General features: G+C 34.2%; 1 pseudogene; it reads right to left on the reverse strand.

Moving 5' to 3' along the window:
• Window positions 1–5,916: 5,916 nt before the first annotated feature.
• LOC141504220 (heat shock protein HSP 90-beta pseudogene) overlaps window positions 5,917–17,953 on the reverse strand; it is a 34,326-nt pseudogene continuing 22,289 nt past the window's right edge.

The following is a 17,953-nucleotide window of genomic DNA, read 5'->3' on the forward strand; positions in this document are numbered from 1 at the left end:
CTCTATTTATAGAACTGATCAATTTTAACCTCTTTAGCTTCTGTGGTTAGAGCATGGGTTTGTTTTACTGTGATGCTGAAAGATTTGTCTTGGATTCATTCAGATATTATTCTGTCATTTTTTGAGATTATACCCCAGTACTGCCTTTCTCTCCCTATTATTGACTATGAGAGCCATTCCATTTCTTCTAAGGGATTCATGCTCACAATAGTAAATGTACTGATCACCTGAATTAAATTAATTCATTCCCATACATTTAAATTCACTGACATCCAAAATGTTGATGTTTGATGTTTGCATCTAGTTAACCACATTCAGTTTACTTTGGATCTTACATTCAAGTTTCCTATGCAATATTAATCTTTAGAGTATTGGATTTCCTTTTCATCACCAGATACATCTGCAGCTGAGTTTCCTTTTGGCTTTGTCCCAACTGCTTCATTTTTTCTTGAGTTAGTTGTAGTTGTATTTTCCTGTTCCCCAAAAACGCATTGGACACCTTCACACCTGTGGGGCTCATTTTCTGATTTCATTTTTCTATCATTTTTATATTGTCCATGGAACTTTCTTGGTGTAAATAGTGTCATGGTTTTGCCATTTCTTTCTCTAGTAGATCAACTTTTGTTAGAACTCTCTACTATGACCTATCCATCTTGGATAATCCTACTCAACATAATTCTTATCTCTTTTGAGCAAGACAAGTCCTTCTGCCATGACAAGGCAGTGATCCAGAAGGGACTGATAACTTGAGGACCTTTAGAAAAGGGATTGATTCCTCCCCAATATCTAATTTTCTTCAGTCTTCCTAGTGACATCAAGTAATTCTACGACTTCCTGTGAGAAGTAGAAGCAGTCAGGGTGGCTATATATGTGGCCTATTATGTATGATGAAAATGCAACTAACTCATTAAAAAAATTCCCTCAACTTGCTGCCTAGTTTCATTTTGCCATCTTCCAACTCTCTACAAGCAAATGGGTGACTTTCCATACTTGAAATATGCTATCTTGAAATTCTGTCTTCAAGGCTCAGCTCTGATATTGCAATCTAAATCAGTCTTTTTCAGATTTCTCAGCTGAATATGAAACCCTCAACAAATTTTTAAAAAACACTTTGTCTGAATTCCTGCTTTGTCCTTATTACATATGTGCATAAATATCTTCTGCTATCTTAAAGTTTCCTTAATTCCAGGCACTGTAGTATTTTTGTTATATTTAAGCACAATGGGGTGCATAACATAGAGTCTAGTGCATGTCCATTAGACATTAGACATTTAATGGAACCCTGAAGCTGTAATAGTTAGTTTCTTGGAGAAGTCCTGCCAGCATTCTCATATAAAATACTTGTCTTTGCTGTGCTTAATGTAGAAGAAATGGCAGCAAAGTTTCCAAGTTTTGTCATTCCTAAACTTGATGAACATAGGTTTTATGTTCCTTAAGAGACTCATAAATTACCATACTATTGGACAGAATTAATCTATCTCTTGGAAAATTTCAGGCTTCACCTACCCTGTTTACTATTATTTTAATGGAAAAAATGAAACAAAACAATAAAAAAGAAAAGGAAAAGGAAAAATCCTCAGGTACCTTAGAAAATTGTGTAGTATATAGAGCTCAAGAATTAAAACCAGAAACACTTTATTAGAATCATAGCTAGACCAGTGACTTGCTATGTGATAAGTGAAATCTTCTGAGAATCTAGGGAAATCTGGACTTTAGTCTTGCCCATTCCAATAGTTTCTTCCCTTTAGATTTTAATTTTCTTGTCTATAACATGACGGGGATGAACTAGAATATAATTGGTCTAAAAGGATTTTTTTTTTTTGCAAGGCAATGAGGTTAAGTGGCTTGCCTAAGGCCACACAGCTAGGTATTATTAAATGTCTGAAATCGAATTTGAACTCAGTTCCTCCTAACTCCAGGGCCAGTGCTCTATCCACTGTGTCACCTAACCACCCCCTCAAATGATTTTTTGAGCTCTAATGTTCCATCTAAGTATCCTTTCTACTTCAGATGAAACTTGTTTTCTTGCCTTCTCCTCTAGACACTATGTCACCACAGGAAATCAAGAACTAGGTCTCCAGTTTTTCTTCTGGGTAAAGGCAGCTACTATTTCTAGCTTGTCATTAAAATTAAAGACTGAGCATGAAGTCTAAGAATGCCAGAGATTTAAGAGATTGACTTTTAGTCCCATCTCTGATGTTGTAACCATAGACAAGTTAATTCTCCTCTCTCTACCTTAAAAAGGAGGTGTTCTAGATCAGAGATCCTAACCTTCTTTATGTCATAGATCCCTTTGGCAGTCTGATGAAACCTATGAGCTTCTTTTCAGAATTATTTTTAAAATTTATAATAGAAGAAAATACTAAATTTCACTTAGAGGTCAATCAAAAAAAGATATTTTTCCTATCCTGGTTCTCAACCCCCTTACAAATCTATTATAGACAAAAAGTCTGTGAACCCCAGGTTGAGAATCCCTGCTCTAAATTTTGTGGTTCTCTCTTAATTCATGCAAAGGTGATTTGAAATCTATTTTTCCTGTAGAAAAGGAGAAATACCTGGGGCAGCCATTAACAACTATAGTGGTCTAATAGATCAGTAAGGATTTCTTTAAAAATGCTAAGTGTTTTTCTTTTTTCATTATTTGAATTTTTTCAAAGCCTTTCCCATGGAACTCTGCAAATAATCACAAGAAAGAAGGAAAAGACTGGGACTTATGATTTTATTGGTATAGGGAACTCTCATCATGGGTGAGGAAACTCCCTCTATCATAAATTTAAACACTGTAAAGTTAACTGACTTTCCCAGAGTCACATAACCAAGATATGTCAGAAGCAGGATCTGCACTAAGATTATTTCTGTCTCTGAAGTCAACTCTCTATTGTTTATACCATGCTTCCTTTACTGGTAAGTACTGAATAGCAAAACGTTAGAATAAGAAGGGGCATTAGAAACAATCAATCCTAATTATCTCACTGCTATATCTTAAGGATGAAGAAACTAAGGCCAAGGAGTAAGAATGGATTTACCAGGTTTACACAGTTAGTGGCAAAAACACTGGCATTTTGATTTGAAGACAAGTGATCTACTATAAAGTGCTTTTTCCTCTATGCCACTTCTTGTGTGCTCTGTTGGACTGCAGAATGGCACATCATTAACAGCATGTTGTTCTCTTTTACTTCATTGGGGAGATGACCGACTTTTGAAAGAGGTCAGTGAAGATCACAGAAAACCCACAAGTGAAAGCAGGCTCAGATCTATTTATTCACAAGTGCTTTTTTTGCTGAAAATACAGAACTAAAGAAAAAAATTCTTTCACTATTTCTTTTTAAAACATGAGACTCATAAAAATCAGTACTTCAAGTATCTGAATTATCTTTTGCCCTCAAGAAATATTAAGGCAGGACTGGTAGAAAAATATGATGATATTGAAAAGGGTTGTCTTTTTATCTCCCTCGACCTCTTACCTAAAGAATGAAACATTTGGGACTAGATTATCTCACCAGATGATATAATCTCTGAAAGTCAATTAAACATTTTGGGGGGAACTGCAAAATCTTTTTCAGTAGATAAAAGTCTCACTCAGGACTAAGCACTTCAGTACAACACAATTCATTGTTTAATGAACAGTAAACAACTACCTTAATAAAAGCTTACATTTCTACTTTGTTCTACAGCATAATGTTTTCCTTTCAACAATTCTGCTAGGCAGCAATTCAGGTATTATTCTCCCCATTTTATAAATGAGAAAAGACTCAGAGAAACAAAGAGATTTTTTCAGCATCAAAAAGGTAGGAAAGAACTTTGAATTAAAATTCAATCAAATCCTGACTTCAAGTCCAGTGGTCTTACTATAATTCTACACTGCTATATTCTGGACTTCTGAAAGAAATTAAATTAAATAGTCCCACTGTATCAAAAGAGCTTTCTATCTATTTGGATACCAATAATTATTGTTCAAAATGGAACATAAGTACATTGAGTTAACTGAAGGGGTTGTGTGGAATCCAAGGAGAGAGAGATTTGAGAAGGAAAATTAAGGGTTATTGTGAAGAGAAATCATTGTGGAGATGGTATTAGAGCAAGGCCTTGAAGCATAGTAGAATTTTAAAAAGAAAAGATGAAGATTAAAGAGAATACTACAAGCATAATAAATGGGGTTAGCCCGAGACATAGATATGCATAATGATTGATACATAATAAGGGTTTAAACAGCACTTTTTGACTGACTGACTACTGGCAGATACATGTTCCACATGGATCTGTCTAGTATCATATAAAGGTTAATATTTTAACATATACTTTAGGCATAAATGGCATATTTATAAAATTTTCCGGTATTTGTTAGTTGGAGAATGGAAAATATCGATAAAGTTTAGTCAAGACATAATTCCTACTCATGTAGAAATTACAATATAATAAAAGGATAACGCACATAGATAATTGTTGTACAAGACTGTTGTTTTTCATTGTTTCCATCATGACTGATTCTTTATGAACCCATTTGGGATTTTCTTGCCAAAGATACTGTAATGGTTTGCCATTTCCTTTCTCAATTGAGAAAACTGAGGCAAACTGGGCTAAGTGACTTGCCCAGAGTCACACAGAAGTGTTTGAGATTATAAATGATCCCAGGTCTTCCTGACTGTAAGCCCAGAACTCTATCTATTATCCCACATAGCTGCCCTCATGATATTACAGGATAATGACAACAAAGAGGCCCAATCCAAGTGTAACATAACATCCAAAGAAGAAAGTTGACAAAGATGTAAAATCAGGATAAGCTTCATGAGGAAAGTGGCATTTGAGCTGGGCTTTAAGGCAAAAACTTAAGAACAGGAAACATGCCAAGTGCAGGCATGAGAAAATGGAAGCTGAAACATATCTAAAGTGTTTTCAGAAGATGTAAAGGAGTCAAATTTATTTTTGAAACATACACTCAAAGACAGCTGACCCGAGAGAATCAAAATGGTAGATAAAGATTCAGTTTGGAGATTTCTAGTAGAGTTCTATCAGGAGTCTGAAGGACAAACATGAAGAAATTTTACAATATCAATAAGTATTTTTGTGAAAGGATAGAAAATAGATAATAATAGAATAAGACAGGACAAAACTACACCAAAGTCAAGAAAGCTTAGAAAATGATGTTGCTAGAACTGCATGGGACTTAAAAGCATTGAGTGCTAGAATGTTGGCTTTGTATACAGGAAGACCTCAGTTCAAATGCTGTTTCAGAAAATTTTACTGACTGTGTAAGGCAAGCCACTTAAACTCTCAATTCCTAAGGTTCCTCATCTGGAAAGTGAGTATGTTGGATTCAATCAATTAGATAAAAAACAATGATAAAACAATTACTATGTTCCAGACATCATGCTTAGATGCTAGGACTACAAAAGCAAAAATAGTCCCTTCCTTCAAAGAACATACAAAGAAATGGGGGAAGCAACACATGGATAAATAGATACATACATCATAAACATAAAATAGAAGAAGAGTAATCTTAGAAGGAAGACTCAAGTGACCGGGTGAACTAGAAAGGCTTACTGTAGAAGGTAGCATTGGGGTGAGTCTAGAAAGAAAGCAAGAACATCAAAGTGGAAGAGAAACATGTAGTCCTTTTCAGCTCTAAATCTATAACCTAATCAGTTAGTACTTATTACAACTGACAATGAGATTATATAGTCTCTTTATATAAAACTTCATTCTCTATATTCTGAAACTTTATTTCAGAAAAAAACCATTAATAGCACCCAATACAGAGAAACCTACTCCCCAGATTGGGGGGGTGGGGGGACAGGAATCCTGTAAGCCCTGCCCTAATACATGGGAAAGCAGAGGGGAAAAAATCACTACTAGACAGTGAGAGATTGAGTCAGGAAGGACAAGATCTCTACTGCTCCTTTAGGAAAACACAAGGAACTATATAGAGGGTGGGATCTGATGCAGAAGTTTGTCTAATCTACCTACTTCATCTCCTTCAAGTAGAGGGATATCATCAGGAATAGCAGTACTGGATTTCTTTTTTTGCAAGGCAGTGGGATTGAGTGACTTGACTAAGGTCACATAACTAGAGAATTATTAAATGTTTGAGGTCCACCTGACTTCAGGGCTAGTACTCTATCCACTGCGCCACCTGTAGCTGCCCCTAGCAACACAGGAGTCTTCTGCTGTCACCTCATCCTCATCAGTGCCAAGGCCTAGCTTAATCATTGGTAAATATGATTTATGGGGATCTGGGAATCTTCAAAGGAGAAGACTGAAGGCCACAGAACTGACTAAAAAAGCAGCATCACCAGATCTTTCACAGTCTTGTCAGTCTCAGCCTTCTACCTGAGAGTCTCTACAATGAGTGAACTGGATTTATTTTCAAGTGTTTCTTGGTTATCATGTAACCCATTGTGGAATTGGCTCTCAATGCTTGTGCCTTCATGATACATTCCTTGTTGATTGTCCAGTCAAATGTGCTAGTCACAATGCAACAGAGAAAAGATATCAGTCAGTTAGAGATTGTCACTTTCTCAGCCTTCTTATCCAGAATTTCTTTCATATGCTTGCACAAGTTCTCAAATTTTGTCTTGCTTTCCTCCATTTTTTTCTTCATTCTCTAGAAGGTCTAACCCTTCATTAGTAAGAGAGACAAGGGCCTTCCTATTGCATGTAGTATTCATCAACTATCTCTGTCACATATACTACTTCAAAACTATATTTCCATACCCATTCCTCAAAAGGAGGATTGGCCATTTCTTCTTTACTCTCCCTAGTGATATAGTAGATGTGCTTTTAGACACATATTCAGACAAAGAAGTCATCTCATCTCTTGACTGAGATTTGTATTAACATATTAGTTCAGATAAATGCACTTCATGGATTGAGTCCTCATGGATTCCAAGTTTCAGGTTTTTTGAAAAGGTCTCATAGAACTTTCTGTAATTCTATGTCTTCTGCCAGTTCAGAGAAGAATTCTAGATACTTCTTGAAAATGTTCTAATGGATGACTTTCAAGATCTTACAGTGTTGGAACAACTCTCTGGAAATATTAAGGGGAAAATCCTCAGAGTCCAACACACTTAAGACAAAATTAAGATACTCAGCATTAAGTTCATCACAACTGTTCATGATGAACACAATCCATCCATCCAGCTTAATGTTGTTCTTTTTGTTTTCAAAGAGGTCAGTGGGAACCTGGTGGGGGTTTGAAGAGCAGAGCTTTGAATTCCAGCAGACCTTACACAGAGAAGTGCTTTACTGCCAAGTGATCTTCCCAATCATTGGTGAGGCTCTTACAAAACTTGCCATATTCCTCTTGGCTGATGTCATTAGATGTCCAGATGGGCTTGGTTTTGTTTATTTCTAGCTGTTCAATGAATTTCTTCATTATCTCAGGGTTTTTGGTCCATACCTTCATTTCCTTCATCAAATCTTCAATCTTCAGTTTCTTTTCACTTTTAGATGGCTATTCTTCTTTCTCTTTGTCTTCATCAACCTCATTACCACTGATTTTTTTCTCTTTCTTTCTCCAAATAAAGTGTGATGGGATATCCAATTAACTGTGAGTGCTTTTTTACAACCACCTTGACCCAAATTTCTTCCAGATACTCTGTTTCATCTTCTTTCAGATGTAAGATTACCATGGTGCCCCTACCAATAAGCTCACCATGGTTAGCATGGACTATGAGCCATCAGGACAAGATTCCCAGATAGATTATTTATCATTATTGTATTTAATGATAACAACTACTTTTTGCCACCAAGTAAGCAGAATATAACTGCACACCAAACTTACCAATCAGAGATGTCTGCTTCAGTCTGCAAAACCTCCATGAAATTCTTGTTGTCAGACTTGGCAATGGTTCCCAAATTATCGACCAAATCAGCTTTTGTCATGTCAATGGCAATGTCCAACAAGGTCAAAGTAAATTCCTGAGAGTTGGGGATGATGAGAATTTTCAGTTCTCTACTGCTGTCTGATTTAGAATGATCTGCCAAACTCTCATAGAGGATCTTTTCCAGGGCATCAGAGGCATTGGGAATGATTTCTTAAGGGAAGATTTCTTTATTGGATTAAAAGATGTTGATGATCAAAGACATAAACTGGGCAACCTCTGTCTGGAAGGCAAAAGTCTCCTCCTCTTCATGATATTTGTACTCCTTCAGACATCTTGAGTGGTTGTAGTTAAGAAGACTGGTTCAATGAAGTGTTGAGTGCAGTGATTCCAAAGACAGAGGACCACGAAGAGCTTGGCAGAGGAATGGGACTATATTCTCTTTTAAAAAGTTGGATTTTGGAGGGGAAAATGTGGTACATTTTGTACAATAGATGTCATTTATGAACACCTTTCTTTATCCTCAACAAAAATTTTACCATATTAATGTGGGATGGGAGAGATGGGCCTATGATTTTACTTGTTAAGGGTTTACTACTGTCATGGAGGGGCATTTACTTTAAAAATTATGGTATTAAAAAATACCATATGCTGGGGACAACAAGAAATTAAGTGACATGCCAAGTGTCATACAGCCTATGCATATATATATATATATATATATATATATATGCACAAAAATACATATATATACATATATACACACACTCACATATATACATACATACATATACCAAAGACTAGTCCTGAACTCAAGTCTTCCTAATTCCAAAACTAGTACTATATTCATTATACCCCATTACCTAATGATAAGTAAGAACAAAATAAATGCACAAACAACTTAAACCAAAAAATAGCCCATATTGACCAGCAACATGGCTATTTTAGCTGTCAAAGATCTTCACAACCTGATCCAAATATATCTTTCCAGCTTTATTATAAATTGCTTCTCTTCTCAAATTTTATGGTTCAGCTTAATTGGTCTTCTTGCTGTTATTCCTACAAGACACTCTATCTCCTACCTCATCTTTGCACTGGCTGATCCTCATGCCTTTATTTCATTCCTTCTTTATGTCCTTGAGCATAGTACCCCCTCATTCAAATCCAATTCATGTACTTATCATGGCATCACCTCCCTGATGTCAAGGTCTTCTTTGAGAATGAAGGAAAGATAGCAGCAGCAATGATACTTCATGGTCTCATTTTTAAGATTCTACCCAATCACTATCTTCTACATGAAATATCTCTTGATTCCACTAACTACTAGAGTTCCCTTCCAAATGATCTTGTAGTTATTTTACATTTATTTTGCATATACTTATACACATCAAGATCCCAAAAGATCTTAACAGGCTACAGAATTGGACTGAATCTAATGAATCAAAATTTGGAAAGGTTAAGTCTAAAGACCTCCACTGGTTACAAAAGTCACTTTCAGAAGTACAGGAGAAAAGCATGATTTAGACAACTATTGTGCTAAAGAAAGTCATAGGTTTTAGTGAATAGTCAGTATAATGATCAAAAATTTTGACCACAGAATCTTGGGATATATTAAGAGAAACATGTTGATGTCCAGTCATGTTTGACTTTTTGTGAATCCATTTTGGGTTTATTTATTTGTTTTTGTGCAAAGATATTGGATATTTGCTATTTCTTTCTCTAGTTCATTTTACAGGTGAGGAGCTGAGAAAAATATTATTAACTTCTCCAGCATCACACAGTAAATAAGACAGACCAGATTTGAATTAATGAAAATGTCTCCCTGATTCCAAACCCAGAGCTCTATTCATTGTACCATCTAGCTGCCTCAACAGGGATGGACTTCCTAGGTATAGAGAGATAATACTGCCACTCTACTCTGACAAAGTTCAGTTTCTGTTTGGACTACTCTGCCACTCTACTCTGAAAAGGGCCAGAACATGTCTGGATTACTGTGTTCTAATCTGAATACCATTATTTAATAAGGACATTAACAAAGTGGATAGTGTAAAGAGGAAGACTCATCTGTGATAGTAAAAACTCTCGAGTCCATCACATAGTATGATCAGTTAAAAGATCTAGAAGTGAATCATAGGTTTGTGCTATGAGTCTGGTGGACCATAGGAGAAGCAAGAGAATTGTACTTGTTGTTTGTAGGCTAACTTTAGTTCTGTATTTGTTGTTCATATTTCCTGTGACATAGAAAGAAAATTATCCTATCTCTGATAAATATTATTATATTTGAGGATACAATGGGATAAACCATCACACACCTGTATGTATATGTATATACATACATATATGTATATATGCATGAATAAATACGTACATACATATACCTTTAAAGGAGCTATTTTAAACTGGACTTTTAATATTGTCAGAAGCAACTTTAGCAGAGGGAAAATGAACCCCACAGAGAGATGAATTTTAGAGTGTTTTCCAGCATTGAATCTAGTTCCTGCAAATCTTAGACAATAGGTTTCTTTGAAGATTGAAAAAAGGCAGGGAATAGAGCATGGCTAGAAAAATAAAAAAAGGTGCTTTTTTATCTTGAATTTCCTGTTTTGAAGATAATGATCCTTCTCATCTCTTTCTAATATGACTACCAATCTCATCACTTAACTGAAATTTTTCTCCCCCAAGTTACTAATTTCTACATTGCCAGATCTAATTCTTTCTCAGTCCTCATCTTCCTTGATCTCTCTGCAGGATTTTATACTTTGATACCTCCTGGATATTCTCTGTCATCTGGGTTTTAGGAATAACACTCTCTCCCATTTCTCTTCCTATTTGTCTGATCACTTTTTCTGTATTTTTGTGGGGATAAGTATCTGTATCACATCCACTAACTATAGCATTAGGTTCTGTCTTGCACTCTCTCCTTTCTTTCTTTGGTCTCTCAATGACACTTTGTGGTCTCATAAATTTAATTATCACTTCTCTAGATTTCTTCTCTGAATTTCTATTCCACATTACCAACAACCAATTGGACATTTCAAACCACATGTCTGATAAATACTTCAAACAAAACTATTCTTCCATCTGAAATAGAACACATCTTCCTCTATCCCTCTAAACTTCCCTATTTCTGTCAAGGGGGTTATCATCCTAATGGACTCCTAGACTCTTAGCTTTGGCATTATCCTCCACTTGCCCTCCATAACACCCTCCATATCACTTGAGTTCTTATCCTTTTCACTACTCACACAGCATCCACTTTGGTTTAGGTCTTTATCACCTCTTGCTTAGACTATTGCGATGATATATTTGATGTCCCTGCCTTAAAATTTAGAGAAACAAGGAAACGCTTATGACCTGATATAGAATGAAGCAAGTAGAACAAAAGAACAAGAATATACACAGAATCCAAATGAAAAGACTAATAAAATGAGAAAATGCTGTGCAATTATAGTCATCAAGATTGACCCCAGAAAAGAGCTGAAAAAATGTTTCAACCATACTTTATTTCAGAAATAGAAAATTCTGAGTTTGTTATGTTGAATATACCAAAATTCCCAATGTGTAAATTTGGATGAATTATTTATTTTCTTTTTAAAAAGAAAAACTTACTAAGGAATGACCTCTTGGTAGGGATATGGGATAGGATGTATAAACAAAAATGGCAACTATGTATTTTTAATGATTCATACTTTTCCCCCATTCAAAATACATCCATTCTATTTCATATTTATTCTTCCCAAATGCTCTAAATAGATTTCATTGATTCATCCTTTTAATCCAAAATTTACACTCAAGCTTGTCAAGAAATCTCCCAGTGGCATGATGTACCAAAGGTGTTTCATGAATAGTGGTACTTTAATCTAATAGCAAGATATCTAACTTTATCTCTCCTTTCTGGAAATATCAGGCAATATAGACAGGTAAATAGAATATTTTTTTCACATTTGATTTATTTCTTTTTTTTATTCATTTTGAGCTTAAATATAAAAAGACAAAACATTTCATGTATATAATACATCACAAAAAAGATTTAATATGAAACTATGAATCTATTTCATACTATTTACTTTAAAAATATACATAAGGTATATATAGTATATATGTACATATATACTACAAGGTATATATGTAAATACTACACATCGCTTTCAAACTACTCTACTTTTTTCTGAGTTTTCTTTTGTTCTCCACTGTGCATTTTTCCTTTCCTCCTCACTCAACTCTAGAGGACACACCCACTATTAGATAATGATTGATATATATATATATATATATAAAATATATATGTGTGTGTGTGTCCATATGTATACATATGTAAATATATTTGTATGTATGTATATATACAAAACCATATTATACATACTTGCATTTATCTATTCTTTCTCTGCAGGTGGATTATAGCTCCTTTCATTGGTCCTTTCTAATTTATAGTACTCAAAATAAATAATCAGGGGCAGCTAGGTGGTGCAATGGATAGAACACCAGCCCTGAAGTCAGGAGGAGCTGAGTTCAAATCTGACCTCAGACACTTAATAATTACCTAGCTGTGTGACTTTGAACAAGTCAAGTAACCCCATTGCCTTGCAAAGACCAAACAGTTGTTTTTCAAACTTTATTGTTGTTACTGTATAGAATATTCTCTTGGTTCTGCTCATTTCACTCTTCATTATTTCATGTAAATCTTTCCATATTTTTCTAAAATCAAATAACTCATTATATCATAGCACTAGTATTCCATCACAATTATACATTACAACTTATTTATCCATTCCCCAGTTGATGGGTAACCCCTCAATTTCCAGTTCTTTGCAACCACAAAGAGAGCTGTTATAAATATTTTAAGTAAGTTCTCCTTTTTCCTTGATTTACCTCTCTAAATAGACCTGCATCAAAGGGTATATAGAGTATTATAACTCTTTGAGCATAATTGTATGATGTGGAGGTGAAGACGCACATCCTGTGATGTGAGCTTAAAATGAGATAATTGATATAATGCCCTTTACAAACATTAAAGTACTACATAAATATCATTTATTGTAGGTATTAGCATTATTCTACAGAGTGGTGATATCTTAATTCATCGAGTCTTCCCTTGCATTCTTGATGAGGTCAAACAATGTTTACAGACCAATACAGGGATGTGCTGGTAAATTTTAACAAATGAGAAAAATATAGACATATATACTTCCTAGTTTATCTGCATTGTTAATGCTTTCTATACTCCAGACAATCAACAAAACTATAAATCAAGTCCCACTTTATAGGGATTTCTGGTTTCTGAGAGGTAAATGACCACAATGGAAATTTAAAAATTGTTTTCAAGCCATTTAGAGCTGGCTCCAGCATGTCCTTGACCTCATTCCAAGTATGGGAGATGATTTTTTGAAGATACAGAGTCAGTCACTGATTAAGAAAAAAGCTATTGCAATAATCTATGGGCAAGGCTATTTGGCCCTGAACTCATGTGATGACTGTGTCAATAGAGAGAAAGAGTTGGGTGTGATAGATATTGTAGGGGTAGAAATAGCAAGAATTGGTAAAATGATATTAATAATAGTTAAATTTTATGTAATATTTTATAATTTACAAAGTACTTTATAAGTATTTTATCATCCCAACAGCCCTATGAGGAGGATGGTATTTCTCCATTTTGTAGATGAGGAAACTGAAGTAAACAAAAGTTAAATAATTTTCCCAAAATCATGAAGTTGTTAAGTTTGAGTCCAGATTTTAGAGTCTTCTTGACTTCAAGTCCAACACTGACGATTCATTGGGTATGTGAGGTGAGGAAGAATGAGGAGCTATGAATAATGTCAAGGCTATGAACCTAAGAGACTGTAAGTATGGTGATACTTTCTACAGAAATAGGAAAGTTTTAGGAAGGTGTATTTGGGCATAAAATAATGAGATTATATCCATTTGGAAGTGTTCAGCAGGCTATTGGTGGGACAAGAAGAAGGTTTAGGAAAGAGGACGGAGATAGATTTTTAAATCTGTGATTCCTATGCATGTATATGTAATGAGAGCTACTATAATCATACACAAAAAGAAAGAAAAGAGGACTCAGGGAAAGTCAGAATAATGCCCACATTATTCACATAACATTGTTGAGTGTTCTGCAAAGGTACTAAGAAGTAACAGTCCCAGAGAAACAGGAGAAAAGAGTGTTATGAAAACCTAGAGAAAGAGAATATCTAAGAGGACAGAGTAAACAACAATGTCAATGAAACAGTTCAAGAAAGATAAAGCCTGAGAAAAGACCATCAAATTGGAAAAATAAGAACTCACTGCAAATTTTAAGAGAGCAATTTCATTTGAATAAGGTAGAAGACTAGATTGCAAAATATTAAATAATGACTGAGCAAAACATTTTGTTCAGTTCTTGAAGCCATGCCTTATTTTTTAAATGTTTATTGTTGTCTTTTAAAGCCTATAGCAAGGGGCGGCTAGGTGACATAGTGGATAAAGCACCAGCCCTGGAGTCAGGAGTACCTGAGTTTAAATCTGGTCTCAGACACTTAATAATTACCTAGTTGTGTGGCCTTGGGCAAGCCATTTAACCCCATTTGCCTTGCAAAAATCTATAAATAAAAAATAAAAAATAAGAGTTTTAGCAAAAACTCCCCCAAAATATTTGTAACTATCCAAAAAGAGAACAGCTACTTTGAGAAGTAATGTACAACCCTTCATTGTAGGTCCTCAGGTACAGACAGAGCAATCAATTATCAGGCATATAATAGATAGAAGTCTTTTTCAGTTATGAATTGGAATATATGATTGCTTCTTCCAATACTGAGATTATACATCTCCATGAGGGAGATGATGCTATTCTCCTAAAGAAGGAATCAGGTGCAATTAGGCCTTAACATAATACTTTTCAGATATTTTGTATATCAGGGCTGTCACTCTGCCTGCATTTAAATGTATTATATGATTAGAAAAAGGTCTTAATTAAATTCAAATCACCAAGTACATTGTGTCTACTAGTGCTTTAAAATAGGAGACTGTGGAAGTTTTCCAGGTCATGTCATCAACAAGATGGTAGCCTAGGTAAATTCCCCAGATCTCATGAACTTATTTTCTTTGCTATTGTCATAGTCTTTATCAGAACATTCTGCAAAAGCAGCAGTCTTCGACTCTGCATTTCCCCTTGTGGAAGAGGTATTCAAATAGGATAAGGGGAACATGTTCTTTTTTTGTTTTGAAGAACATGTTCTTGAAGTAGATCACTAAAACGATCTTCATCCAGAGAACCAAAAAATAAAGATAACTGAACTAATTTGCCATTATATTTCTGTACTGCACCAGGTTTAAAGAAACGGGTCAAACTTCCATCATTCAGTCCCTCAGAAGCTACTTGAGGTAGAGGGTCTAAGGTTCATGAACGGTAAATTCCACAACACGAGAAGAAAACAGTTTTGGGATCCAACCCCTGAGATAGTCACCTGCAAAAGCAGAGTCAAAAAGTGTATATTAACAAAACCAAAAAGAAAATCCTTCAAAATTTTCAGAATTCACTTTGTTAAAAAAAATCACCTGTTTCTTTCCTCTAATCCTAATTAGTCATGCCAGAAATGACTAATTGGTAAACATGCTTAACACAAATGTGTATATACAATATTAACCTGATTGTTTGCTGTTGAGGGAAGGGGGTGGGAAGGGAGGGTGGAAGGAAATTTTGTAAATTAAAAATATACATATACATATACATATACATATACATATACATATACATATACATATACATATGGATAAATGTTGAAAAGCCTTCATAACATGTATTTGGAAAAAATAAAATATCAATTAAAAAAGTGTATATTAGGAGAACATTAGTGGAGAAAGAATGGAATTATCAAAGTTTTCAGGAAGAATAAAATTTAGTTAAAAATCCAGAGCATAAGAAGTTGAATCATCAGTGAAAATAGCCCCCAAGAAATCTAAACAAGTACAAACTTTTCTATATAAATATTGCATGACAAAGAAAACAGACCATTGCAGAGGATTCTGAATTTTAAAGGGAAAGCATCACAGGATGTTCCCAAATGCTTCAAGTAAGAAATAAGAATCTTGAAAGCTGAAATTAAATGGGAACCAAGGGCATCATTTATGACCTGTAGAACCTAAATTGTTAACAGAATAGAATAATTTATATCAACACTGGTAAATTTCTCCAAAGAAAGAAAAAAGGGAATAACAGATTAGAAATACAAAAAAAAATACTGAAGTAAAGGACAATCTAGAAGAAGAGAAGCAAAATGCAATACTGTTCAAAGAATAAATTTATCCCAGCAAATGCAAAACACATTTATCTTGTTGATAGGTTATACCATAAGCTTTAAGACTATCAGTCTCCCAAAGGAACATATCCAAAAAATTGAACAATGTAATGTAACAAATAATACAAAAGAACTGCTCAGGATTTCTGAAGACAGAAAACATAATGCAATCAAAGAATGGACAAATTGATTTTTAAATAGTATTTTATTGGAAAATAAAATACATAAAGACAATTTTTAGCATTACTTTTTAAAATTTTTGAATTCCAAATTATCTTCCACCCTCCCATCTCACCTTTCCCTGAGGTGGTAAACAGTTTCTATTTGCATTCATATTCCTTTAGTTCTTTCTCTGAATATGGATAACACTTTTAATCATGAATCTTTTGAAATTATCTTGAATCATTGTTTTGCTGAGAATAGCTAAATCATCCACAGTTGATCATCATTACATTTTTGCTATTATTGTAAATAAGTTCTCCTTGTTTTGCTCATTTTACTTTGCATCAGTGTGTATAAATCTTTCCAGATTTTTCTGAAATCATCCTGCTTGTTATTTATTTATAGCACAAAAGTATTCTATTACAATCATAATACTGCAGCATATTGAGTCATTTCCTGATTGGTGGGCATATCCACAATTATCAGTCCTTTGCCACAACAAAAAGAGGTGCTATGAATATTTTGGGACAAATAAGTGCTTTTCCCTCATAGATTGACTCTAGGGGAAAATAGAACTGGTACAAACTCCAACACATATTCATCAGATTTCACAATTCCAGGGACAAATAATAGATTCTACATGTGAACAGGAGAAAGACCTTCACATATAAAGGAAAGTAAATTTTAATAACAAAAGATTTTTCTGCCCCATCAGAAACCACAAAAAATCCTGAAATACTATGTCTTAAAAAACAAAAGTTTTATATGAAACTCAATATAGCATAGCCTGAAACTATGAACCTCTTCATCAATAAAAGAAAAAAGATTGACATGCAACAAGAGAAGCATTTCAAGCTTTCTAACACAATTGAATTGAGCAGATTATGTTTTGCAAACACTATTCATAAGAGAAACACAAGAAAGATAAATACAGCTGCCTAGAGAAGTAAAAAAAATGAAATTGATAATCCCATTTCTAGAGAGTATTAAAAGGAAGAAAACTAGAAAGAAAAAAATGATACCTATGTTAAAACTACAATAACACAACAAAGGAATTATTAAGAGTTTTCCCCCTAAAGGATTAAGAATTAAACTAAATAAGAGAAGTGATGGTGAAAATAACAATTGAAAAATTATATAATAAATATCATAACCTCTTTCCTTATAGGTCAATTCATCTTTCCTGTAGCCTAAGATGTATAATGGAGGGTTATATAAAAAAGGGAGAAGAAATTTATAAAATGAGAGACCTTTATCTGATAAATTATGAAAATTTTTTGCCAATACTTTTGCTTTCCCTCTGATCTTAGCTATATTTCTTTTATTTATATAAAACCCTTTTTAATTTACTGCAATCAAAATTATCCATTTTATGTAGTAAATTGGGAAGCAATTTTTACAACTAGTATTTCTGACAAAGGACTCATTTCTAAAAATATGCAGAGAACTGGATCAAATTTTCAAAAAAAAAAAGCCATTCCCCAAATTGACAAATGATCAAAGGATATTTTTAAAATGAGGAAATCAAAGAAAAACCATAGTCATATGAAAAATTGCTCTAAAACATTACTTATTAGAGAAATACAAATTAAAGTATCTCTGGGGTACTACCTCACACCTCTCAGACTGGCCAATATGATGAGGAAGAACAATGATCAATGTTGGAAGGGATGCGGGAAATCTGGGACACTAATA

The sequence above is a fragment of the Macrotis lagotis genome, chromosome 1, assembly GCF_037893015.1.
Source record: "Macrotis lagotis isolate mMagLag1 chromosome 1, bilby.v1.9.chrom.fasta, whole genome shotgun sequence".
Classification (NCBI taxonomy): domain Eukaryota; kingdom Metazoa; phylum Chordata; class Mammalia; order Peramelemorphia; family Peramelidae; genus Macrotis; species Macrotis lagotis.